At 43.5% G+C, this 27,442-nt stretch overlaps 1 long non-coding RNA gene across 1 annotated transcript in view; it reads right to left on the bottom strand.

The window, feature by feature from the left end:
• Positions 1–363: 363 nt before the first annotated feature.
• Positions 364–27,442, bottom strand: part of LOC123378610 — a 108,024-nt gene continuing 80,945 nt past the window's right edge. Inside the window, exons 3-4 of the long non-coding RNA XR_006582674.1 lie at positions 24,278–24,357; positions 364–1,006 (exon numbers count right to left, since the gene is read on the bottom strand). This is a non-coding gene — a long non-coding RNA (uncharacterized LOC123378610). The remainder of the gene's footprint in view (positions 1,007–24,277; positions 24,358–27,442) is intronic.

The following is a 27,442-nucleotide window of genomic DNA, read 5'->3' as shown; positions in this document are numbered from 1 at the left end:
TCCAGCACTGTCTCATAACTATCCTCTTCTTCCTGGCTTAACTGTAGATTATTATATACATCTAGTGCTTCTGGCCCAGCTATATTAAGGAAAATATCTACCTTTTTTATCTGCCGTCTCAGTGGCTCCACTTGTCAACATGCAGAGGATGAATGGCTGCTTGAAACTCTTCAATTTCTTTGCTGCATGGATGGAAGGTTTGAGCTCTGTTGAGGCTCAGAACTGCTCCATTTCCAGTCTGTCCTCTTCACCCCACCACTGATACCATGTCATATACATGGGTTCTTATCAAGGAGACTCAGACAAAGCAGAGAGAGACAGTTATTTATTAGAATCAAGACCTAGACTATCTGCAAAGTCTGACCGCTCTCTCCCAGAGTCTCTGTTGCTTTGTACTGTGCCAGACTAGGCAGAGCCGACTCCCAGGCACGACTTTCTTAAAGAGACATCCTCACTCAGAGAACTAGTATGAAGTAATGACAGTACTTCCACTTTTAAAAATCCCAAACGCCATAAAGTTGTTACCCTTAATTCAAAGAAATAAGTACTCAAATTGTGAGAATACTTCATCTTCCAAGCTCAAAGATATTTTGTATGTAATGTATGTAATCCTCCCTGACAAATAATGCTGAATTGGTCAGTGTTTTGACCGTAATTAAAGTCACTCAAGATGCATTATAAACTCTCACTCCATTCCCTTAGTGTCTGTATTTTTCAAACAATTACAAATGCACTGATTTAAAAAAGAAACCTCAAGGAACACCCAGTAGAGTGATCAAACCACACTGTCATGAAGTTCTGGTTCAGCATCAGGTTCAGCCTCTGTCTCAGTTTTTTCCATCTGGAGCTGTGCTTCTTGGCTATCGATCGCTTAGCTAAGAGTCTTATGTGACAGGTTCTCTTTCCCAGCATGCCTTGTTGCCCAGATCAAGGTATTGCAGGACAGGAAGCCTGTCTTTAAAGAGCTCATATATCTTCTTTCACTCACACTGTGCAATGTCATGATCTGGAAAAAAAAATAAGGTTCATCATTCACTCTATGCATACCTTCTCCATACAGAATTCCATCAGAAGTTTGCAAAGACTTAGAAAATGATGTGGACATATCATAACAATCTGGATCAACCAATGAATTAATTCATTTTTGTTTTAAAGAATGTTTATGTAAAGCCTGGCATGTCTTTTTATGAAATATACTACTAAATGAAAATGTAGATAATTGCCATAAAATTAACTGCCTGTCATAAACTTCTATTTTGGGGGAGGATTATGAATTTCAAAAAGCTTCAATGTTTAAAATTTGACTGGCATGTTATATTTGGGAGTATTCATTAATTATATTTTTAATGCTCCTTGATTTCTAAAATGATATTTTATTTTTCATTATAATCAAAAGCAAATCATAGATAAAAAGTAAAGTATTGCCAGTAATTTCAGGATTTTAAAATTTAAAAGTTTGAGAGGATTTGTTTGTTTGTTTTTCATCTGTTTGGCATAAGGGTTATATAAAGATAAGGGTTTAAACAGAAGTAGAGAAACCTGATGATTTATTAAACATTTTCCCTACAAGGCTGGACCTATAGAATAATTATATCAATCATTTTTGAACCATGTTAAAATTAACTGCAATAAGGGAGGACTTTCATAGACAGTTTCATTTTTTGTAAGTAGTGCACTGAATAGTTCTGGGTGAGAGTACATATGATTGACTTTTTTTTTCCATTTTGTTTCAGAGTCTAATTTAGACATAAGAGATTCTGAATGTCCATCATCTGAAGTCCACCATCTACAACTTCAGAGTGATCTGTTGATACCACCAGCAGCACTGTATGTAAACATATGTCTGACAATATGCTACCTGTTTCCCAAAAAACAGTCATCATCCAAAAAGAGCAGGGATACTTTGTAATCAAGTTCAGCAAATTCCAACCACATTCCATAGATAGAAAGATTGCTCTGTTCATATATGTAATGAACTCTCCCTTTTGGCTTGTTCAAAGCAAAAATTTCATCAACAAGGTGAAAGCATTCAAGCTGAACTCCATGAAGGAGAGCAGACACTTGTAGAAGGTTGCCGGATACTGTATATGAGAAGGAAATAGAACAGTATGTGGAATACCTTAAAGGGAAAAACAATAATCTGACTCTTGAGAGATGAGCAATGTACACAAATACAGTAAATATTCATAGATTCATAGATTCCAAAGCCAGAAGGGACCATTGCAATCAACTAGTCTGACTTCCTGTATAACTGGCCACAGAACATCCCCCAAAATAATTCCTAGAACATATCTTTTAGAAAAATATCCAATCTTGATTAAAAAATGGTCAGTGATGGACAATCCACCACCACCCTGGGTAAATTGTCCGAATGGTTAATTACTCTCACTGTTAAAAATGTATGCCCTATTTCCAGTACAAATTTGTCTAGCTTCAACTTTCATCCATTAGATCAGTGGTTCTCAAACTTTTGTACTGGTGACCCCTTTCATGTAGCAAGTCTCTGAGTGCGACCCCCCATAATAAATCAAAAACACTTTTTTATATATTTAACACCATTATAAATGCTGGAGGCAACCGCCCAGGTAATAACCCTGTGACCCTGAGGGGTCCTGACCCCCAGTTTGAGAACCCCTGCATTAGATCATGTTATACCTTTCTCTGCTAGATTGAACAGCCCATTATTAAATATCTGTTCCCCATGCAGATACTTATAGATTGTACTCAAGTCACCCCTTAGCCTTCTCTTTGTTAAACTAAACAGATTGAGCTCCGTGAGTCCATCACTATAATCCATTCTAATCTTTTAATCATTCTCATAGCTCTTTTCTGAATCCTCTCCAATATAACATCATCCTTCTTGAACTGCAAATACCAGACTTGGACACAATATTCCAGCAGTGCCGAACCAGTGCCAAATACAGGGATAAAATGACCTCTCTACTCCTACTTAACATTCTCCTGTTCATGCATCCAAGGATTTCATTAGCCCCTTTGGCCATAACATTGCACTGGGAGCCTATGTTCAGCTGGTCATCCACTATGATCCACAAATCTTTTTCAGAGTCACTGCTTCCCAGGATAGTCTCCCATCCTGAAAGTGTGGCCTGCATTCTTTGTTCCTAGATTAATATATTTACATTTAACCATATTAAAATGCAGATTGTTTGCTTGCTGCTGTTTACCAAATGATCCAGATTGTTCTGTATCAGCAACCTGTCCTCTTCATTATTTACCACTCCCCCAATTCTTGTGTCATCTGCAAACTTTATTAGTGATTATTTTGGTTTTCTCCAGATCATTGATTAAAAAATGTTAAATAGCATAGGACCAAGAACTAATCTCTGTGGGACCCACTAGAAACACACCCATTTACAATTACATTTTGAGACCTACCAATTAGCCAGGTTTTAATCTATTTAATGTTAATTTTATATCTTTCTAGTTTTTTAATCAAAATGTCATATGGTACCAAGTCAACTGCTTTACAAAAGTCTAAGTAACCAACCTTGTAATCTCATTAAAAAATTATATCGAGTTAGTTTGACAGGATCTATTCTCCATAAATGCGTGTTGACTTGCAATAATTATATTACCCTCCTTTAATTCCTTATTAGACAAGTCCCATAGCAGCCACTCCATTATTTTGCCCAGGATTGATATGAGGCTGGCAAGCTCATACTTACCCAGGTTATCCTATTTACCCATTTTTAAATATTGGCACAATAGCTTTCCTCCAGTCTTCTGGAACTTCCTCGGTATTCCAATATTGATTGAAAAGCAACATTAATGGCCCAGTGAGCTCCTCGGCCAACTCTTTTAAAACTCTTGGATCCTGATTTATAAATGTCTAGCTTTAGTAGCTGTGCTGTTTAACATCCTCCTGAAATACTTGTGGAACAGAAAGAGTCTTAACATATGATATGACTACATCATCTTTTTTCCCAAATATAGAACAGCAATATTTATTGAACAATTCTGCCTTTTCCGCATTATTATTGATAATTCTATCATTTCCATCTACTAATGGACCTGTGCAGTATTATTTTTGTTTCTAATATACTTTAAAAACTCCTTATTGTTGTTAACTCTTCTGGCCATAGATTTCTCCTTGGCTTTCTGCTTCCCTTATCAATTTTCTATAATTCCTACCTTCTGATTTATATTCACTACTGTCACCTTCCCCTTTCTTCCATTTTTTATATTTTTTTATCACTGTCATCACTTTCCCTCTAATTCAGGTCGGGTTTTTTTAACCAATTGAGCCTTCTTCCTCAATTGTGGCTTTTGGGGCATCTAGTAAAGTGTTCTTACAAAATGCCCAATTATCATTCACATTTTTGATTAAATTCTTCCTCCCAGCTGATTTACTCATAATTGTTTTCAGCTTTGTGAAATTAGCCCTTTTGAACCACCAAACGTGTTTATGTGAGAACATAAAATGGAGTTGTCTACCTTACAGAAACAGCATAATACCCATACAGCATAATAAAGCATGAAAGAAGTAACAGTAAAAGTTATTAGAAATTGTGAACAAAAAATCAGTGTTGTGTGTAGCTTTGTCACAGACAATACTACTAATATAGCAAAGATGGAATAAATCTAGAAGAGGATAATGAAGTGAGCCTGTAATTTATAATACATAGATCCTCATTTGATGCATCTTTTAGCCAAAGACTTAGATACTCCAAGGCCTGGTCTACACTAGGAGTTTATGTCGAATTTAGCAGCGTTAATTCGACTTAACCGTGCACCTGTCCACACCAGGAAGCTAATTAGTTCGACCTAGAGGGCTCTTTAGTTCGAATTTTGTACTCCTCCCCGACAAGGGGAGTAGCGCCAAATTCGACATGGCTATGTCGAATTAGGCTAGGTGTGGACGGAAATCGAACTTACTAGCTCCGGGAGCTATCCCACAGTGCACCACTCTGTTGACGCTCTGGACAGCAGTCCGAGCTTGGATGTTCTGACCAGCCACACAGGAAAAGCCCCGGGAAAATTTGAATTCCTTTTCCTGACTGGCCAGTTTGAATCTCATTTCCTGGTTGGACATCGGGGCGAGCTCAGCAGCACCGGCAACGATGCAGAGCTCTCCAGCAGAGGAGTCCATGCAATCTCTGAATAGAAAGAGGGTCCCAGCATGGACTGACCGGGAAGTCTTGGATCTGATCGGTGTGTGGAGTGAGGGGTCTGTGCTTTCGGAGCTGCACTCCAAAAAACGGAATGCAAAGACCTACGAGAAGGTCTCCAAAGCCATGAGAGACAGAGGATACAGCCGGGATGCAATGCAGTGCCGTGTGAAAATCAAGGACCTGAGACAAGGCTACCAGAAGACCAAAGCGGCAAACGGATGCTCCGAAGCCCAGCCCCAGACATGCCGCTTCTACGAGGCACTACATGCCATTCTCGGTGGGTCTGCCACAACTGCCCCACCAGTGACCGTGGACTCCGACGATGGGACAGTGTCGACGGACAGTTTCTCGGCGATGTTCGCGGACGGGGAAGATGAGGAAGGGTTTGTGGAGGACGAGGCAGGCGACGGCGCTTACAACGCTGGTTTCCCCGACGGCCAGGATCTCTTCATCACCCTCACGGAGATCCCCTACCAACCCTCCCCAGCAATTACCCCGGACCCTGAATCAGGGGAAGGATCAGTCGGTAAGTGCTTTAAACATGTAAACTTTTATTATTAATGTAACAGGAATCTGAACTATGTGAAAAGGAGGTCTATATATATGGGGATAGAAATGAAATCCTCCTGGGAGATCTCCACGAAGCTCTCCTGGAGGTTATCGAAAAGCCTCCGCAGGAGGTTCCTGGGGAGAGCTGCCTTATTGGGTGCTCCGTGGTAGCACACTTTTCCGCGCCAGGCTTTCATGAGGTATTCTGGAAGCATTGCCTCCACGAGCATGGCAGCATAGGCCCTGGTTTGTGCTGGCTTTCACGCAGCATGCGCTCTCTATCTCCTTCAGTGACCCTCCTCAGGGTGATCTCGCTCGGCGACTCCTGCATCTAATTAGGGGAATTACTGTAATGTTACGCCTGGTCCAAAGTATTTTTAAAAAATCTCCAGACAGACGGCGTAGCAGAGACTCAGCACGCTGCTGCATGACAAGCGTAACGGAAAGCCAAAGAATCAAATGGACGCTCATGGAGGGAGGGAGGGGGGACTGAGGACGCAAGCTATCCCACAGTTCCTGCAGTCTCCGAAAAGCATTTGCATTCTTGGCTGCGATGGGGTGGAACAGGGGCAGAGTTTATGCTTTCCGGATTGCCTGGAGCAGGAGTGCGCACGAGACAGGTGCTGTGCATGGTCTTGCTCACAGAGACAGACTAGACTGTGCTCATTGTTCGCAGAAATGTATCTTTGCAAGGAATTCACTCCCTTTTTCCCATCACACAGCTTTGACTGTCTCCAGACCTGCCACAGCATCCCCCTCACAGAGGCTGGCAAAGATTAGGCGGCGAAAGAAAAAGACAAGGGACGAGATGTTCGCTGAACTTATGGGGTGCTCCCGAGCCGAGGCGGACCAGCAGAGCCAGTGGAGGGAGACCCTCTCTCTGTACCAGCGCTCACACAGCTAACAGGAGGAGAGGTGGCGTGAGGAAGAGAAGCAGGCGACTCAGACGCTGCTTGGATTAATGAGGGAGCAAACGGACATGCTCCGGCGCCTTGTGGATGTTCTGCAGGACCGCAGGCAGGAGGACAGAGCCCCCCTGCAGTGTATCTGCAACCGCCCCCGCCACAAAGTCCCATACCCCCCTCACCCAAAATAACCAGAAGGAGGGGCGCCAGGGGCCGTGAAAACTGTCACTGCACCCCAACAGAGTGCTCAAGTACCCAAAAGCTCTCATACCCTAAATTTTGAGAAGTCCTTCCCTTGCTGACTCACCCAAGCCCCAATCCCAGTTTCATCCCCTAACTGTCTAGTTAATTATTAAAAATACTTTGCTGTTAATTACTGTTTCCCTCATGTTTTTTTACAGAAGACTGTGTTTGAAGGGAGGGGTGGGGAAGGGGGTTGGTAACTGCATAGGACAGTCACCTTTACCAGGGTACAGACACGGGGGCAGGATCAGCAGCAGGTCACACACACAGTGCAGTCAGTAGGCACCCTGGTCAGTATGGGAGGTGGTTTGCAGGTTCTGTGTGGATGTGGGGGTACGTGACTTTGTAGCGGGGGAGGGCGGTTACAGATCTTATGCAGCGGTCCTTGTCCTGGACCACAGAGCCACGCAGCAGAGGAATCTGTATCCGTCCTCCTCCGCCACAAGGTCACATAGCCCCCGCACACAGAGTCCCAAAAAGGAGGGATGGCAGGCTCCGCTGAAACAACCAGTCCGGCACTGTGGACCGCTCTAGGAGCAGGAGCCTGTCATTCCTCGAGTTTAGAGGCGGTCTTTACATCACCGCACACCCTACCCAGCACAGTCTGCGTCCCACTTTCAACCCTTTAACGCAAAGTCATTAATAAAGAAACCTTTGTTAAGTAACAATGGAACATGTATTTTATTTTTACACGTGTGTTGGAAGTGGGGGAAATGGGGTGAATGGGGTATGTAACTGCAGAGGATAGTCAACAGTAACTGGGTAAAGAAATAGGGGCAGGTTCAGCTTCTCTGTAAAGAAACTGAACAGTCACAGGTCACGCTGCTCGCTGAGGAACCTAGGTTTCAAAGCCTCCCGGATGCACAGCGCTTCCCGCTGGGCTCTTCTAATCGCACGGGTGTCAGGCTGAGCGTAATCAGCAGCCAGGCGATTTGCCTCAACCTCCCATCCCGCCATAAAGGTCTCCCCCTTGCTCTCACAGAGATTGTGGAGCACACAGCAAGCTGCAATAACAATGGGGATATTGGTTTCGCTGAGATCCGAGGCAGTCAGTAAGCTTCGCCATCTCCCCTTGAGACGTCCGAAAGCACACTCCACCACCATTCTGCACTTGCTCAGCCGGTAGTTGAAGAGTTCCTTGTCAGTGTCCAAGGCGCCTGTATAGGGCTTCATGAGGCCGGGCATTAGCGGGTAGGCTGGGTCCCCGAGGATCACTATAGGCATCTGCACATCCCCAACAGTTATTTTGTGGTCCAGGAAGAAACTACCTTCCTGCAGGCGTCTAAACAGACCAGAGTTCCTGAAAACACGCGCATCATGGACCTTGCCCGGCCACCCGACGTTGATGTTGGTAAAACGTCCCCTATGGTCCACCAGTACTTGCAGCACCATTGAAAAGTAGCCCGATTTCTCAGCAGCTGACTGTGGAAGAGGTGGACGATAAGGTGCAAGGAGTTGACAACGGCCATAACTGCAGTGGGCTCCATGCTCGCAGTGCTGTGGCGTCCGCGCTGTCACTGACCAGAAAAGTGCGCGAACAGATTGCCTGCCGGCGCTTTCAGGGAGGGAGGGCGGGACTGACAGTTCAATGATGACAGTTACCCAAAACCACCCTCGACACATTTTTCCCCCAGCAGGCATTGGGGGCTCTACCCAGTATTCCAATGGGCAGCGGGGACTGCGGGAACTGTGGGATAGCTGCCCACAGTGCACCGCTTCCAAAGTCGACGCTTGCCCCGTTAGTGTGGACTCACAAAGTCGAATTACTGTCCTTAGCGTCGACCTTACAAATTCGACTTTGTAAGGTCGATTCCACAAATTCGACTTAAGTTGAATCGAACTACTCTTGTAGTGTAGACATACCCCAAGAATAAGGGAAATTGTTGTTGAAACTGTAAAATACTCCTGTGATAATCACTTGGGTTCCGTTTCACTGAAGAATGAAGGAGGATCAGAACTAATTATCCTCCAAGATGTACAATGGAAGTCAATGGTTGATTGTTTTCAGCTACTCATTAAAATTGGGCCTATCCGAATGACACTTTGTGAGGAAAATCATGACAAAATATAGATGGAACTATTGCAGCCACAGTAGTCAACATCAAACTAAAGAGAAATGTAGATGATACACTGAAGATACTGAAACTGATTTCCAAATCTTTGAAAAAAAAACAGAAAGATAGCTACTCTATTGCTAATACAAGATAGCTACTCTATTGCTAATGCTCTTGAAATTTGGAAAGAACTTTAAGAAACATTGCAGAAAGAAATGCCCAACCACAAAATTAAGCTGCAGGCAGTGAAGAAGCAGATGGATCAAGCACTCATTCTGCCTCCTTTTCTTGCAAATATTCCCATTCCCACAAAGTACCAGGGCTGCCCAGAGGGGGGGGCAAGAGGGGCAATTTGTCCCAGGCCCCGGACCCAGCAGGGGCCCCCACGAGAGTTTTTCGGGGGCCCTGGAGCAGGGTCCTTCACTTGCTCCGGGGGCCCCGGAAAACTCTCACGGGGCCCGGCCTGGGCCCCTGGAGCTTCTTCGCTGGCCGGGGGTCCTTCCTCTCCGGGACAGAAGGACCCCCCCGCCGCCGAATTACCGCCGAAGCGGGACCCGCCGCCGGAGTGCAGCCGGATCTTCGGCAGTAATTCGGCGGCAGGGGGGGTCCTTCCGTTCCGGGACCCGCTGCCGAAGTGCCCCGAAGACCCGCCGTGGGGGTTGCACTTCGGCAGCGGGTCCCACTTCGGCGGTAATTTGGCGGCGGGGGGTCCCCGTCGTGGGTCTTTGGGGCACTTTGGAGGTGGGTCCCCGAACAGAAGGACCCCCCGCCGCCGACTTACCGCCGAAGCGGGGACCCCTGCCGCCCAAGACCCCGGGCCCCCGGAATCCTCTGGGCGGCCCTGCAAAGTACCAGGGTAACTGTCTAACTGCAGAAGAGGAAGATGCTGCTATGACATGGGCATCTAATAAGCATCCATTAATCACACCAACAATAATACTTTTCAGGGCTGGAGATAAACCATTCAAGCAGTACTTGTTTGCTGCCAAAGTTTTAAAGAAGGTCAAAACACTGAACTGGTGGAAGTAATTGACTAAGCACCTGGAGCCAGAGTTTGTTGAAGTGCTAAACCATCTTTTGACAGTAGCCTTTTCCACAGGTGCAGAGAGAATATTTTCTGCATTTGGACTAGTTCGTTCAAAGCTGTGAAAGCAAATGGGAGCTGAAAAAGCAGGAAATCTTGTTTTTCCTCTTCCAATCTATGAAAAACAATCAAGTGGGACAAGATGAGATCTATTAGTTCTAAAACCTTGAAGGACACGGTGGCTAGAAACAATCACTTCAATTCACTAGCTACAGATAATACTTCTTTTGTTTAAAAAATCAGTTACTTTTAAATGCAAAACATGTTGTAACAAACTTATCCCCACTCCCATCCCCATGTATCCAGTACATTTAAGATAGTTTTATTTAACTAAAAAAACAATTTTTAAATTCTGCTTTTTGTGAATTTTTAATTGAATTCCAATTGCAAAACAAGATTAAAACCAATTATTTAAATCAAAGTTTTTCTAACTGCTGATTTAAATCATGATTAAATCTTGATTAAATTGGCGATTTAAATCATTTTGTTTTAAATCAATCACGCTCATTATCATACAGATTAAAAAAAATGGACATTATCTGCGATGAAGGGTTTACTTGAGACAATGAATCTCACTTTTCTTATGATGTGAATATAGATTTAGACTTCTTTTTACAAATGTTAAATGCAATCCATTAAACCACCTATTACCATTAAAACATTTATTTTACATTTAAAATGACATAGTAGAAATGTCTGGAAATAGTATGTTGAATTCCATTTGCAGTTTTCTAGCAATATTGTAAAAAGGCAAATTGATCATGCTTTTAATCATGGATTAACTAAAATGTGCCTTAGAATCTTTTGGACTTCGATGTCAGCAGGTGATCAAATGCTCCAATTTGTTGGAGATTAATACAGTGACATCAGCCCTGGCCTTTTTCTAATTACACAAATAATGTAAGCAGAAAATCCCGGGATTACACTTCTTTCTGAAAGAAAGCAATCTAGTGTATTCTGGTGCACAGTAAACTTGAATCAAATTACATGCATATTAGACATATTAAGAAATATACATCATTTCAGAATCAAAAGTATTATCCACGCCTGAATGCTTGGGTTTTTCAAAAACAATCTGTACCTGGGCTTGTATTTTTTAAGAAATCTAATCAGAGATAGCACAAAAAAGAGTAATAGCCTTCCTATTATTATGTACTCCAGAAAAGAGTTCTTTCTAGCACAAGAACTAGACACTAAATTCCCAGCTAGAGATAGCTCAGTAACAACCAAATATGGGAATGACTAACTGAAGGAGCATGACCTTTTTTTATTGTTTTTGACAGGATAAGTTCTCTGCACAGAATAAGTTCAGATCTCATGTTTCAGTTCTTTATGCTTTCTCCATATTCTATGCTACTGAAGATCCATCTCTCAGGTTTACTTTACAAAGATAACAAGAACCAAGAGCTAGAAGTTAAGGCCAGACATATTCAGTATAGAAATAAGGCGCACATTTTTAACAGTAAGACTGATTAATCATTGGAACAAACTACCAAGGGAAGTGGTGGATTCTCCGTCTCTTGACGTCTCCAGATCAAGACTGGATGCCTTTCTGGAACATACACAAGTTACTGTGTATACACTATGGCTTGTGCTATACAGGCAGTCAGAGTAGATGATCTAATGGCCCCTTCAAGCCTTAAAATCTATGAAGTGAAGAAGTGGTTAAGGGAATGTTGTAAAATTGCTCCTGTTTCTTGTTCAGTCCCTTAAAGTCAGTAAGGTGTTTTTCATTTACTTCCTTGGGCATTTGCTCCGCCTTACGTGCATATCTATATTCTTGGAGGTTTACGATAGGGAGATAACTTTGCTGATGGGAAATATTAGTTTTAAAGTTGGGAAACTAATGACAAATTAATATTTAGTTACTGGATATTGAAAAAGGAAGGTAAGCTCTGTCTCAAAACCCCATTTCCCTTGCATTAAAGAGAAGCCCCACTGGTTTGGTTTAAAACAGTGGCTCTCAGCCTTTCCAGACTACTGTACCCCTTTCAGGAGTCTGATTTGTCTTGCACACCCCCAAGTTTCACCTCATTTAAAAACTACTTGCTTACAAAATCTGACATAAAAATACAAAAGTGTCACAGCACTTTCAGCTATTACTGACAAATTGCTGACTTTCTCATTTTTATCATATAATTATAAAATAAATCAATTGGAATATAAATATTGTGATTACATTTCAGTGTATAGTATATAGGGCAGTATAAACAAATCATTGTCTGTATGAAATTTTAGTTTGTATTGACTTTGCTAGTGCCACTAGGCAAATATCTAGATGAGTTGATGTACCCCCTGGAAGACTTCTGTGTACACCCAGGGTACGTGTACCCTAGTTGAGAACCACTGGTTTAAAACACTGAGCTAAGTCCCCATTTCAGACTACACAAGGGAGACACCACTGCAAACCAAACCAAGTCACAAGGGGTGTCATTCTTACTCAAGCTATATTCAGGCCTTGACTTGCTGGGGCTCCCATCTTTTAACAATTTTTAAATTATTTGAGGTCAGTTCATTGGCCCAGAAAGAGGGGAAGGTGAAATAGAGGCAGTGTTGCCTTGTAGATACAGCAGGACTGGACTAGACTGGAAATCAGGAAATTGAGTTTCTATTCCTGGGTCTATCACTGAACTGCAGTGTGACCATGGGCGAGACATTTAATTTCTCTGTGCTTCAGTTTCCTCATCCGTAAAATGAAGACAATGACACTGATCCATCTTTGTAAAGCACTTTGAGATCTATGGATGAAAATTGCTATATAAGAGCTAGGCAGCATTACTATTCTGATCTCCGGATCTCTTCTAGTTTTTGGAAAGGACAAACATTGAGCTAAACAAATCACATAGTGGTTGAGAAAAACGAAGGGCTGGATTCTTCTTCTCGTCCTTTTGATCCAGTAAATTGGAAGGAGTCCCAAATGTGTGCTGATGGAGCCAAAGTACTATCACAGACACTGAAAGTCCCCTGTGTATGGAAATAAGGAGATCATCCATCAATGCCACTAGAGCAATGATTGTGAAGGGTGCCAGACATTTCCCTACAATAGTGATTTTGGCGTTTGTTCACTCCACCTTTCTCTGTGATTTTTCTCATGAAGTAGAGGTTGATTGTAAGGCAATAGTTAATAGAACATTGGTGTCACCTGTGGGTTCTGGAGGCCCAGCTGGACATGCCATACTTAAGGCTGGCTGGTAGATTGGTTTCTCCAAAGCAGGTGTAAATGATCTGTGTCAGCAATGGGCCTAGGTGCTCTGCACTGGCTTTCCCCTACCATTAGAGGCACTGGGGCTGTTTCAGGTGTAGTGATCAATAATCCCTTAGAGTTTCTAGGGTTTCCATTTTCATTACTGGGCCAAACTCTGTCAAGGAGGAGGCATGATCCTCTCTCCTTCACCTCGTTTCCTCATTGTGGTGAGTCTGTCCTGGATTTGCATGATCTTTCTGAAGATTAAATTAAGAGCTATCGCAAGTGGCATAGTGCTTGGCTATAAGGCTGAATGAAGGCAGTCTGGTGGGATCAATCATTTCACTATTCAAAAAAGTCCTGCCAGTCAGGATTTTGCAGACAGGATGGCAGAGGAGACAGAGGTTTCTTGGGCTATGAATGTTTATGAAGCTACTTATGAAAATTAGATATGGAATTAAATGTTACATAGAATCATTCAATGTAGCTAAACAATGTGGAATGAGTGAGCACTTCTGCCTAGGGCTATGTCCCCAATTCGGCAATGAAGCTCTGTGAAGGAGGACCCCTGAATCCATACAGACCCATTAGGGCACCGATTCAGAATTCATTGCCGAAGGGGGTCCTGTATCTGAAACTTTTAATGAACTGTACTATTAATTATACTGAACAGGTCCAGATTAGACTTTTCCCACTTAAATGTAAAACAAAGATTTAAGGGGAAATGTTGTTTTAGTTAAGCCCCCACACAGTGAACAATATTCATCGCTTTTAATTTTTTCAAAGAGGATTTTAGCATGATTTGTTGTTGTTTTTAGTCCATGCAGACACTACTCCATGTTGATCTATTTGTAAACATAAAAATAACAAACACAAAAATAAAGATGATAATTTGCACAATCTATGACAAATTACTTAGTGCTGCTAATCCTACTCACCAGATGGTATAGAGCCATAATCAAAAGCAGTGCTGACAGAAATACGGTCCACATTTGTACATTTTAATTATTTTCAGATGAAAGACAGATATAGCTGTTCTTGTTTATCTAGAGGGCACATACAGTAGGCTTTGTCATACAATCTCAAAACAACAAAATACTACTAAGCAAAATATTGCTCTAGGCTAGATTTTCAAATGCTGTACATTAATTTGTACAATGTGGGTATGGATGAAGCTGCAGTTATGTGGGTTTTTTTTTAATATTTATGATTTTTGACATTTTGCATTTTCTGTGATGTGCTTGGGCGAATGTGATGATACACTGTTGAACTAATTTCACCAAGAACCTTGAGCGTTGCCAAGTTAAATGCCAGGTCTGCATGGGAAGCTAATAGAGAGCAGGAATTCAGTGACAACGTTGTGGTGACATAAGAACTAGACTAGTGAACACTGAGGGGGCTTGTGCACACTACCACTTATGTCAGTATAAGTTATGTCATTCAGGAGTGTGAATAAGTCACCCCCCTGAGCGACATAAATTACACCAACCTAAGTACTAGTCAGGACAGCGCTATGTCGGCAGGAGATGATCCCTTCCATACAGCATCTTTACCAGACGTGCCACATCGGTACAGCTGCACCAATGTAGTGCTTCTAGTGTAGACTAGCCCTGAGTATAATCTTTAGTTCCCATAGGGGAAATGAGTATTCTCGCCTCCTCATGATTAAATCAAACAAGAAGACAGAAAGCCATAGATAGTTACGCGAAAACAGAGGGCCTTGGGGGTACAGAACAGAGCCCCAATCCTGTACCGTGCCTATATGGAATGCCACTGAAGTCTAGCTCCAGCCTGGTGCAGCACTCTGCCAGCAGGTAGGGTTGGGGCCCAATGTCTGTGACACTTGATGCAAAACAATGACTAGACGTTTGTTCAGGAAAAAATGCCCATTTTTATTACATTATGTTTCTATCAAGCACAAAAAAAGCTTTGCTAAAAGAACTTTGTTAAGGTTGCAAAGTCAAGCACTCAAAAGTTAGGAAATGCTAGGTTTACTGTTGCCTGTGGATCCTTACTTCAGCCCCCTTGTATGTGTGCATTATGAAACGGTCTTTAATTATATGATATACTATTTTTATTCTCATCATTCCACCCCACACATCACCCTGCCCTAGGTCCAGCTCTTCTCCCCTCTGCTCTCAAATCAGGCAGCTAAGAGACAATTGGGCAATGAAAAGTTAGTTGTTGAGGAATGCTCAAGAACAGAAGGGTCTAGGTGGTAAAAAATAGAAAAGATTAATTAATTACCAGCATAAATTAACAACAAAAGCTAATTATTATAATCCTGGAGCAAGAAACTGAGCTATATTTAAACCCCAAAGGAAGATACTTGGACTTCAGATTGCTAATCTCATTCACATAATGTAGATGGTAGGAACACTTCTAATAACATCCATGTGGATTTTATTGGCCTATTTGTGTTCATTAAAAACAGCTGCTCTCAATGGCCAAGAGAAAATGAGCTTAAAGCAGTGGAAAGACAGACCTGATTGGTTATAACACAGCACTTTACCTCCCCATGTGTTGTTTTTCTAGCTTCTTAAAAAGAGAAGCAGTTAGATGTCTGCCAGAAACACATGGTCATTGCTGAGGGAACAGGGAGTTGAGCAAGTAATAAAAGCATCTTGTCTGATAAAAACAGTTCTAGTTCCACAGGCGACGTGCTGAGGAAAACTCTCCCTCTCTCTTATCAGCAGGTTGAGATAGCATTTTATTTTCACTGAAATGTATTTCTGTCTTTTTAAAATATTCAATTTGTTAATATATTCCAATAAAACAATATATCATTAGGATGATTTTTAAAGTTTCCTTGAATTCTGCAGTGCATAGAGACAAAAATATGAATACAAACAGCCAATGGTAGATCTGACATTCATGGGTATTTTATAAATCTCATCCTTCCTGTTACTTCCTGAAGTTAGTGGTGGTGAATTTTGAATATCCTGCAAAAATCAAACGGTAAATTAGATACCATCATGCCCCTAGGCTGTCTCAAATTTTGTATTTTAAATGTGCGACAGATGTGAAAAGTCTTAAGGCCAGAAATAAATATAATCCAAGAAGGAAAATAGATAAATGCATACATAAATAAAATAAGATGGGAGATCTGAAAACAGTGATAACAACAGATGAATGAGTTTACCTAAATGAATCGGGGACTTCACCCCTGCAATGGGATTTTTAAAGCATCTTGAACTAAACAGTTCACAGGGTTCAAAATTTCAGTTACTGGAATTACCCATGATGTTTTTTTAACTTCATTCATACTTCCCTATATAAATCTAGTCTTCATATCTGTGAATCAAGTAATTGTATTAGCCTCCCATATGACCCAATCTACCAATGCTGGTTAAATTATGGGCTTGTCTACAGGGTGGGGTAATGAACTCTACAAGGGTGTGATTCCTAAAACACACTAATGTGCTGCACATTAAATGGTCTGTGTAGACCAGACGTGGGCAAGCTATGGCCCGCGGGCCACATCTGGCCCGCAGGCCCATCCTGCCTGGCCCCTGAGCTCCCGGCCAGGAAACCTAGTCCCCAGCCCCTCCCTCACTGTCCCCCCGCTCTCCCAGCCACGCCGCCGCGTGGGACGTGCTCTGGCCCCTGGCTCCCGCTGGGAAGGGTGTGGAGCACAGCTGGCTCTGGCCGGGTGTTGCGGCTGCGAGCTCCTGCTGCTGGTAAGAGGGCAGGGAGCAGGGGGGTTGAGTAAGGGAGCAGGGGATCCTGGGGGGCAGTCAGAGAGGAGGGGGAAGTTGGATGGAGTGGAGGTTCGGGGGAGCGGTCAAGGGATGGGGAACAGGGAGGGTTGGAAGTGGGAGTCCCGGGGGGGCCTGTCAGGGAACGGGGATGTGAATAGGGGTTGGGAGAGCAGTCAGGGGACAGGCAGGGTTGGATAAGGGGGTGGGATCCTGGGGGGCAGTTAGGGGTGGGGGGTCCCGGGAGGGAGTGGTCAGGGGACGAAGACCAGAGGGTCATTGGATAGGGGGTGGGGTTCCGGGGGTGCTGTCAGGGGGCAGGGGTGTGGATAGGAGTTGGTGCAGTCAGGGGACAGGGAGTAGGGGTGTTGGATAGGGGGCAGGGGTCCCGGGAGGGGGCCTTCAGGGGACAAGGAGCAGGGGGGGTTGGATGGGTTGGAGGTTCTGAGGGGGGCAGTCAGGGGATGGGAAGTGGGAGGGGGCAGATAAGGGGCAGGGGACAGGCTGTTTGGGGAGGCACCGCCTTCCCTACCGAGCCCTCCATACAGTTGTGCAACCCCGATGAGAAAGTTTGGCCACCACTGGGTTATAACCATGTTTTCAAAGGATGAGGCCAGAGCCAAATGATCCTTGGGCCCTTCCCTTTGCACTGCTACAGAGGCTCCAAGGGACCTTAAACTAGCGCAACTGAGTGCACTCTTCAAGGGGCTCTCACCTTCTTTGTGACTGCAGCAGAAAGAGGGACCAAAATATAGGGCTAAATTACACATGTGAACCAAACTCCACTCCTTGCTATGACCTTCACTGATCTCATTAGAGTTGCATGGGGGTATAAATGATGAAACTACAAGGTCATTACATTTGCTTTTCATCCATTGAGCATGCTTGGCATTAAAAAACACAGCTCCATGCCCACAAAGTCAGTCCCTGGAAAGTGTTTTTCTTATATTCTTTTTTCAAAATGGCAAATTAAAGCTTAAAAATACATCTAAAACAAAATGGGCCAAGTTCATCCCTGGTGATAACTCCAGCAAAGGCAATGCAGTTACACCGAGGATTAATTTTGACCAGTAACTGCCCTTGCAAGCTAAGCATCTTATAGACATGCATGGTTTGCTTGTGCTGCTACATAATTTTCAATGTGCTGATGGAAAATTCCTTGCTAAGTGCTGAAAGAGACATTATTGTATATTCTGTAATAAGTATTATGGACTATTTTACAACGGGGGCAAATTTAACGTTTGCTAACATTAAGAAATGTTTGTAGGCACTTCAATGGTAAAATGTATGACAATTGTAAAATTATTGTTTTACCAAAATGTATTTATTAAAACACATTAGAAGGGGATTTTTTTAAGTTTATAGGGGAAATGATTATTGTTAATGTTCTTGGCACTGACAATGTGTTTGACATTGTACCGTACCACTAAAAGAAGAACAATTCCATCACTATTTTCAGTCTAATGGATCATTTGGTATAGAGGCAAGAAGACAGAGGCAGGATCCTGATGTTTTTGGAAGATGGAGACAGCTAGCAATAATTCCCTACAACAAAAATTTCTACCGGTGAGGTGTTTGTCTAGATTTGGAACAGGATACAGTCATGTCCTAATTAATGGACTGTCAGCTTCACATTGTTGTGTCCATATCAGATCAGCAATCAGGAAGGGAAAGGGATGTTTTTCACAACAGCAGTAACATTTAATAAAAGAAAGACAATTACCCCACTTCATTCCAATTGCTCAAACCCAAAAGCATTCTTGTTAAAAACCTTCTTATGATTTAATGTGACATGAAGCATCAGATGAAGCTTCATGTTGTGCAACAGCACAATCATTAAGCTGCATCATGTCATAGGCTAGCTTGTCAAAATTAAACAAGAAACCAACAACTGAGAATTCATTAGTGTCTAAATTGTTGTCAGACAGTTTGATACGTCCCTGGGTCATGATTTCTCCATGACATGTCATATTTCTACTTATAGTCAAATGGCCCAATTCTGTGAGCTTAGTGACTCAGCCCAGCTCCCACTGATTTCTGGAAGGTCCTCATCAATTTGCAAATTTAGGCCCTAAAGTCTCAAATAGAAAAAATAAATGCTATTTAACACACTCAGGGTATGTCTACACTACGGGATTATTCCGATTTTACAGAAACCGGTTTTTTAAAACAGATTGTATAAAGTCGAGTGCACGCGGCCACACTAAACACATTAATTTGGCGGTGTGCATCCATGTACCGAGGCTAGCGTCGATTTCCGGAGCGTTGCACTATGAGTAGCTACCCCGTAGCTATCCCATAGTTCCCGCAGTCTCCCCCGCCCATTGGAATTCTGGGTTGAGATCCCAATGCATGATGGGGCAAAAACAGTGTCGCGGGTGATTCTGGGTAAATGTCGTCACTCAATCCTTCCTCCGTGAAAGCAACGACAGACAATCATTTTGTGCCCTTTTTCCCTGGATTGCCCTGGCAGACGCCATAGCATGGCAACCATGGAGCCTGTTTTGCCTTTTGTCACTGTCACCGTATGTGTACTGGATGCTACTGACAGACACGGTACTGCAGTGCTACACAGCAGCATTCATTTGCCTTTGCAAGGTAGCAGAGATGGTTACCATCCCTATTGCACCGTCTGCCATTGTAAATTGGCGATGAGATGATGGTTATCAGTCATTTTGCACCGTTTGCAATTGGAAATTGGCGATGGCGGTTATCAATCCTTTTGTACCGTCTGCTGCTGTCATGGGTGCTCCTGGCTGGCCTCGCTGAGGTCGCCCGGGGGCGCATGGACAAAAATGGGAATGACTTCCCGGGTTATTCCCTTCTTTATGTTTTGTCTAAAAATAGAGTCAGTCCTGCCTAGAATAAGGGGCAAGTGTACTAGAGAACCAGAGAGCACAGTTGCTCCGGGTCAGAGCCCTAGAGATCCTGCAGAAATGATGAGCTGCGTGCCATTCTAGGGGGTGCCCCTGCAACAACCCCACCCGTTGCTTCCCTCCTCCCCCAACCCTCCTGGGCTACTGTGGCAGTGTCCCCCCATTTGTGTGATGAAGTAATAAAGAATGCAGGAATAAGAAACACTGCGTTTTTAGTGAGATAAAATGAGGGGGAGGCAGCCTCCAGCTGCTATGATAGTCCAGACAGGACATTAAAGGGTGGGGGGAGAGGAGCGCTTCCTCCCGCTGCTATGATAGTCCAGGGAGTACAGAATCTTCTTTAGACATGAAAGGGGGAGGGTGGGCTGATGGAGCTCAGCCTCCAGCTGCTATGATGAGGACGGCTACCAAGCCTTTTGTACCGTCTGCCGGGAATGACCGGGAGTCATTCCCATTTTTACCCAGGCGCCCCCAGCCGACCTCACCGAGGCCAGCCAGAAGCACTCACGAGCCGATGATGACGATGGCTACCAGTCATTTTGCACCATCTGCCACCGGGAAGGGGATGCTGGTGTTCAGCGCTGCAGCACCCTGTCTACCAGCAGCATGCAGTAGACATAGTGTGACATTGAAAAAGGGCGAGAAACGATTTTTTTCCCTTTTCTTTCGGGGGGGAAGGGTGTAAATTGACGACATACACCCTGAAACACCCGGGAAAATGTTTTTGACCCTTCAGGCATTGGGAGCTCAGCCAAGAATGCAAATGCTTTTCGGAGACTGCGGAGACTGTGGGATAGCTGGAGTCCTCAGTACCCCCTTCCTCCCTCCATGAGCGTCCTTTTGATCCTTTGGCTTTCCATTACGCTTCTCACGCAGCACTGTGCTGAATCCCTGCTGTGGCCTCTGTCTATCATAGCCTGGAGATTTTTTCAAATGCTTTGTCATTTTGTCTTCTGTAACGGAGCTCTGATACAACAGATTTGTCTCCCCATACAGCGATCAGATCCAGTATCTCCCATACGGTCCATGCTGGAGCTCTTTTTGGATTTGGGACTGCATCGCCACCCGTGCTGATCAGAGCTCCATGCTGGGCAAACAGGAAATGAAATTCAAAAGTTCGCGGGGCTTTTCCTGTCTACCTGGCCAGTGCAGCCAAGTTCAGATTGCTTTCCAGAGTGGTCACAATGGTGCACTGTGGGATACCGCCTAGAGGCCAATACCGTTGAATTGCGGCCACACTAACTCTAATCCGACATGGCAATTCCAATTTCAGCGCTACTCCCCTCGTCGGGGAGGAGTACAGAAATCGGTTTAAAGAGCCCTTTATATCGATATAAAGGGCTTCGTTGTGTGGACAGGTGCAGGGTTAATTTGGTTTAATGCTGCTAAATTCGGTTTAAACGTGTAGTGTAGACCAGGCCTGAGAGGGAAAAAATATTTAGATCTCCTTAATTTTTAGACTCTCAGCTATGGCCTAGAACCTACAGACCCAAAACCAGGTATCTCGGTGTCAACACTCCAGATTTGGGGTATAAACAGTGAAGCAGCTACAAACAATAATATCATTTTGCATTTATATAGTATTTTCAAAGCCCTGCACAAACATCAATAAAATTGTGAATCGATCTGATCATTTTTAAGGAAATGCAGAAACAATACATGCAAATATGTTATGGCTACATAAGATACCAGTCTATACTACTGATGGGCCAATCCAGCAATTTATATACTACCAAAATTCTCATTGACATGAATAGGAGTTTTGCCTTCATGAGGAATTAAGGGACAATTTCTTCAGTGCTGGGTGGGAGTGGGGGAGAGTATTAGTATTTTATTTAAAGAAAGTTAATATTTTCCTGTAGTTATATTAATGATATGATCAAATTAAATTTGGCGTAAGATTTTATTAAATCTAAGGCAAATAGAAATGTTTTTTTTTCAGTTTAAACAAAAATTCCAATGAAGACAGTTCTCTTTAAATAAGCCCACAGCCCCCTACAATGTTTGTAACCCAAACACTGCAGAATTAAAAACCTGGAGATTAATTTTATTTCATTGATTCATTATCCAAGTTGAAAGAAATGCAAAAAGAAAACAAAGCCCATGAAAGATGACCTGGAAACTGGATTTTTATAATAATTCACTTCACTAATCTTGGCCTGCTCCAGTGGTCATTGATATCAATAGGAATACCACCCACCATACAGGTAAAGACATTTGTTTGTTTGTAACATTTGGGATGGCAGTGTTCCTTGAAACATTATATCTAGCCATAAACCATCACATAAAAATCACTTCAGCTAGGTGCCCTTGAAAGAAAAGTTTGATTTACAATAGCTTTCACACACAAGCCTGCTATCTGAGAATTATTTTATAAACTGTAAGCCAGGTTGACAATAAATTCACAATCTCTGTTATTTGCTAAACTAGCCAATGCTTTGTTTCAGTCTCTAAATTTAGAGTTCTTTAAATGATGATGGAAATTCAGTGATAAATATTACTGAACAATATTAAAATAGGCTGGAAACAGCTGAAAGAATTTTCTAAAGAGTATAAACTATAGCTGGAGAATTTGCCTCTTCTCTTCCTGACAGTGCTTTCCTATTTTAAGCTACTTTTCCACAGATCGCTTGTTCCAGGTATACTGAGTACATGGCAATAAATTTTAGATAACCCCTTGTATCATTTGATAGGCTCTTTTGTTCTTAACAAAACCCTGTTTACTGTGCAGCCTTTCTTGATTTTGATCATTTAATTAACTGGAGAAATGTTTAATAAATCCACACACAATGCCTTTTAAATCTATTTTACATTATTAATACCCTGCAGTTCCATCTACTAAGGCACAATATTGGTGCATATTTCTCCATTTTGACATATACTGTCAGCTCTAGTGGGTATTTACAGCATTTAAATAAAATCTTGCCCTGTTTATACACCCATGGTGGTGGGTCCTCATGAAAGCCAGGGATTTAAGAAGCAGAAAAGCATGTTCACAGCCGAGGATTATTTTCATACTGTGGGCCAGATTCATCTCAGGTGTAATTTAGGCTCCAATTGAGTTACCGGAGGGATGAAATTGCCTTCTCTTTTTGTCCCACATCATTTAAGCAAAAGGATGTTCAGAGTGTTTTAGTCACCCTTTCCTCCACAGCTCCCTCCAGGATCCTGTCCATGTTTTGGATTTTCTGCCTCCTTTTTAAGGGGCCAGGGAGTGTACAGTTTTCCCTGATGTAGTGTCTACAGCTGCTAAAATACTCTCTCTGCATACAGGACACCTTGGGACTCTGCAGTTTTATCTCATTTCCTTTACAGACACATCAACAGTCACAGTTAAGTGGTGTCAGCAGCAGAGCTCCCAGAAAGGCCTGCTGAAATCTGCCTCCTCGTCCCTTAAAAGGGGGCAGGGGCATGAGGAACGTCAAATGGGCATTAATCTGTCTACACAAATACTGAAGAGGCAACTGAAGATTCAATTAACAGATTTTATTAAAACCATAAAAACGGCCATATTGGGTCAGACCAATGGTCCATCTAGCCCAGTATCCTGTCTTCCAACAGTGGTCAGATGCTTCAGAGGGAGTGAACAGAACAGAGCAATTTACTGAGTGATCCATCCCCTATAGTCCAGTCCCAGTTTCTAGCAGTCAGAGGTTTAAGGACACCCAGAGCATGGGATTGCACTTCTGACCATCTTGGCTAATAGCCATTAATGAACCTATCCTCTATGAACTTATCTAATTTTTTTTCGAACCCAGTTATAGTTTTGCCCTTCACAATATCCCTGATGAGATCCACAGGTTGACAGTGTGTTTTGTGAAGTACTTCCTTTGGTTCGTTTTAAACCTGCTGCCTATTCATTTCATTGGGTGACTCCTGGTTCTTGCGGTATGTGAAGGGGTAAATAACACTTCCTTATTCACTTTTTTCCACACCCATTCATGATTTTATAGACCTCTGGAATATCCCCTTATGACATTCCAGGGTACAATCCAGACCAGTGAGGGACTGTGTCACCACTTGCCCTGCAACCTAAGGTGTCTCACAGAGCTTTGCAGCTGTAACTCCCAACCTGGGCTGCTCACAAACAGCCAAACAGCATGCAGGTCACACCCTGAGTGCTGTGTACAGTCACAGCCCTGGTCTCCCAACTCTGACCCCAGCAGCCTGTCATCAAACACCAACCACACTCTGGCTTCCAGCAGCCTTGGTTACTACTTGCAGAGTGACCTGAACGTACTTTCAGTCTCGGATTTCCCCCCAAAGACGTTTGTCCTGCACTGTCCAGCCCACTCCTGGAGAGCTCAGATATATTAGGTCCATTGCCCCTCTAAGGGCATCAACATGCAACAGTCTGCTACCTTAAATGGAGTTACCCAAACAATTCACAACCCTGGATTAGTTCTAATTAAAGAATAAAACAAGTTTATTTACTTACAAAGAGATAGATTTTAACTGAGTACAAGTAATGAGGCATAAAGTAAGGAAGGGTTATAAGAAAAATAAAGATAAAGCTCTTTCTGAACTTAACAGACTAGACTTGGTTCCTTACCATATGGTTTCAGTACATTGCTGACCAAATTCTCAGGTTAGGAACTGCTCCCAAATTCCAGTGGCTGTTTCTTTTGTCTTCTTAGGTGAAAAGAGAGAGAGATGGATAGGGAAAGATACCTTTGGGTGTTTTTGCTTTCTCTTTTATAGTTTATTCACCTTTTGAAATGCATTTACTTGAGACCCCTAGATAAAGTTCTTTCCAGCTGAAAGCAAGGAAACATAGGGTCTGGTGTGGGGAGAGGTTTCATGCTGTTGTTTGCTAAGAGCAGATATGTTTGTTCCAGCCCCCACCGCCCTTGAAGGCCCATCAACTTTGATGACACCTAACTGGGGCATCAACTTGTCCTTCATCTTTGAGAAACAGGTTTACTCATTCCCTGGACTTATCTGGTACACATATGTCAGTCATGATTTCAGCTTATCTTCATAACTTTACATGTAATGTTGCTACATACATTTTACCATGATATTATTGACCAGAAAGTTATTAGTTTCAAATGATACCTCACAAGGCATATTTTGTACAAAGATTATTACAGTAGTGTGTAGAGTGTGAATACAGGGGTGCCTTCAGTCACACACCCACCCCTTAGTCATCTCTTTTCTAAATTGAACCATCCCAGTCTTTTTAATCTATCCTCATATGGCCACTATTCCATAGCCCTAATCATTTTTGTTGCGCTTCTCTGTACTTTTTCCAATTTCAACTTATCTTTTTTGAGATGGGACGACCAGAACAGTATTCAGAAGTGGGCATGCCATGGATTTACGTGGCATTATATTTTCTGTCTTATTATCTATCCCTTTCCTAATGGTTCCTAACATTCTCTTAGCTTTTTTGACTGCTGCTGCATATTGAGCAGATGTTATCAGAGAACTACCCACAATGACTCCAACATCTCTTTTTTGAGTGGTAACAGCTAATTTAGACCCTGTCATTTTGTATGTATGGCTGGGATAACGTTTTCCAATGTGCATTACTTTGCATCTATCAACACTGAATTTCATCTGCCATTTTCTTCTCAAGTCATCCAGTTTTGTGAGATCCCTTTGTGACGCTTAGCAGTCTGCTTTGGGCTTAATGATTTTGAGTGATCCTGTATCACCTGCAAAGTTTGCCACCTCACTGTTCACTCCTTTTTACAGATCATTTATGAATATGTTGAACAGAACTGGTCCCAATACAGAACCTTGGGGGACCCCACTATTTACCTCTCTCCATTGTGAAAAATCACCATTTATTCCTACCTGTTATTTCCTATCTTTTAACCAGTTTCTGATCTATGACTGCTTACTTTGCTCAAGAGCCTTTGGTGAGGGACCTTATCAAAGGCTTTCTGAGAGTCCAAGTACACTATATCCACTGGATCACTCTTGTCCACTTATTTGTTGATACCAACAAAGAATTCTAATAGATTGGCGAGGCATGATTTCCCTTTACAAAAGCCATGTTGACTATTTCCCAACAAATCATGTTAATCTGTGTGTCTGAAAATTATGTTCTTTACTACAGTTTCAACCAATTTGCCTGGAACTGAAGATATAGGCTTTGAGCCTATAATTGCAGGATCACCTGTGGAGCCTTTTTTTTTAAAAATCAGCATCACATTAGCCAGCTACCAGTCATCTGATTAAAGTGATGGATTCCATACCACAGTCAGTAGTTCTGTAATTTCATATCTGAGTTCCTTCAGAACTCTTGGGTAAATACCATCTGGTCCTAATGACTTATTACTGTTTAATTTGTTCCAAAATCTCCTGTATTGACACCTCAGTCTGGGACCCTTCTTCAGATTTGTCACCTCTTTCTAAGGAGGTCACAGCTTTGGGGGATGACTCAGCAGTGCTGCCTTTAAGACAGTGTTTTTCAAACTGGGGTACACGTACCGGTAGGGGTACACGAGCCCTTGTCAGGGGGTACGCAAGAAAAATCCTGTAATGGCAGACAATGCATTTTTATTTAGTACAGAGGTTTCAAAACTGTGGAGCGCACTCCCTTATGGGGGGCATGCAGGAAGGTTTTTTGTGTGGGGGGGTGAGTGTTGATGCCAGGCAGCTTGGGCCAGCCCCGTGCCCCCTTTGAGTTATAATTTTTGGTTGTGCCCCTCCCCCAACCCAGACAGGCTGGGTGGCCTCCTGAGGTGAGTCAAAGGCTGGAGGTGGCAGTCCCTCCCTCCCGGAGCCCCACTGCAGGGAGCAGGCCTGAGCCACCTGGCATCACCACTCGCCCCCCCCTCCACCTTCCTCCATGCCCCTATAGGGGGGTATGCCCCACAGTTTGAAAACCTTGAGAAGCTGTTGCTAAATGGAAGGCAGAAATCTGGGAGTGACAAGTGACCCATGAGCCTCCCCTCTCCCCCACGTCACCATTGCCTATCTCAGATGGGGGTATGCAATAAACTACATTATTTGGAAAAGGGTAAGCAACCTAAAAAGTTTGAAAACCACTGCTTTAAGGTGACCAGATGTCCCCATTTTATTGGGGCTTCATTAGGGGTTTTGTCTTACACTGCACCCTATTAGTCTCCCAGTAACCCCACCCCACTCTCCCGCTTGTTCACACTTGCTCTCTGGTCACCCTAGCAGCCTTGTTCAGCTACTGCTGCGGCTCCAGTGAACTTATCCCCGGAGTCTGGGGAAGCCCCTGCCTGTGCACAGGGTAGGCTGAGAGGGGCTGGCGAGGAGCTCAACGGTGGCCAACAAGCTGCAGCTGCATGAAGGCAGGCAACTGCCCTTTTCGTGTTTCCTCCTTGGTGCTTTGTGTACCCCGCGAGAGAGAAGCGCGCCCCAGCCCCGATCCCCATCCTTCAGCCAGCAGCAGCGGAGCTCCGGCTGACTCAGGGATTTTTACCGTCGTGACCACACGGAGCCAGGGAACCGGAGCCAGGGAACCAGACCCGGGTCCCGGCATATCTGCATCTAGCGAGACAGCAGGAGAGGAGGGAGCTGCGACGCCCCCCTCCGCGTGTATCTATGCTAGCGCGACGCTGCAGTGCCTGCTCCCGGGACTAGTTTATTCAGGGGAGCCGTGCCGTGTCCGTGTTTAAACTGCCCCAGTCATTCCCTTCCCCAACACACCCTTAATGGGGGCGCTCGCCTCAGCAATCCTGTTCCAAGACCATGTGGCCAGGGGCCACCCCACGCCCCACTCCGCCCCCAGGCT

Source organism: Mauremys mutica, chromosome 1 (assembly GCF_020497125.1).
Source record: "Mauremys mutica isolate MM-2020 ecotype Southern chromosome 1, ASM2049712v1, whole genome shotgun sequence".
Lineage (NCBI taxonomy): Eukaryota > Metazoa > Chordata > Testudines > Geoemydidae > Mauremys > Mauremys mutica.
The sequence above is the reverse complement of the archived record's forward strand: the minus strand, read 5'-3'. Positions and strand labels throughout refer to the sequence as shown.